This window comes from Arachis ipaensis, chromosome B07 (genome assembly GCF_000816755.2).
Source record: "Arachis ipaensis cultivar K30076 chromosome B07, Araip1.1, whole genome shotgun sequence".
Lineage (NCBI taxonomy): Eukaryota > Viridiplantae > Streptophyta > Magnoliopsida > Fabales > Fabaceae > Arachis > Arachis ipaensis.
The window spans coordinates 23515654-23516412 of NC_029791.2; positions in this window are offsets into that span (position 1 = coordinate 23515654).

Here is a 759-nt window from a genome sequence, read left to right on the forward strand (position 1 = left end):
GTTAATGTTAAGGGCATTTCTAATGTGCCTAAATACGAGTGTTCAGAGATGGGACTCTCTTTTGTGAAGGTAAAACATGCGAATTTTAGGCACCGTAGAACACACCTTATGTTAATGGCCATGCTTTGGGTAATCTTGCTCCAATAGTTGTGGTGCATTATTAGATATAGTTAATGTACTTTGTCGGGTGGCTTTTCTTGTTTCATTCAAGCTTCAATCATTTTGCTGAACTGATAGCCTGTTTTGCGTGGTTTGAGACTTGTCAGAGACACATGCAGTGTGCCAATCTTGTCTGACAACTGACAATGACTCTCTTGAAGGCTGAAGCCATCAGGGTTATTAAAAAGGGTAGAGGGCTACGTTAATGAAGCCATGAAATCTTTTCCCTTCACACTGAGACTACTGGTAGTTAGGATACGACAGCAACAGAAGAATGGATATAAGGAAATACAAAGATCGTGATTGGAGCTGGAGACAAGTATAGAAGATAAGTGTATTCTAATAGACAAATTTCCTGTATTTTCTATCCTAAAGAGTAGAAATAGAAGATATATAAAATTTTCTGTCTTTTTACCTATGTGTTTTCTAACTACCAAACACAACCTGAGGAACATGTGTTGCCTATTTAAAAAAGAAGGGTTCTTCTAAGGATTGCTTGATGGATACTATGATCCTTCAGTGGAAATGGCGCATCTGATTGTTACTTCTTTGATTTTCTTCCGAAATTCTACATTTTGTCTTTTCCTTCAAAATGAACCC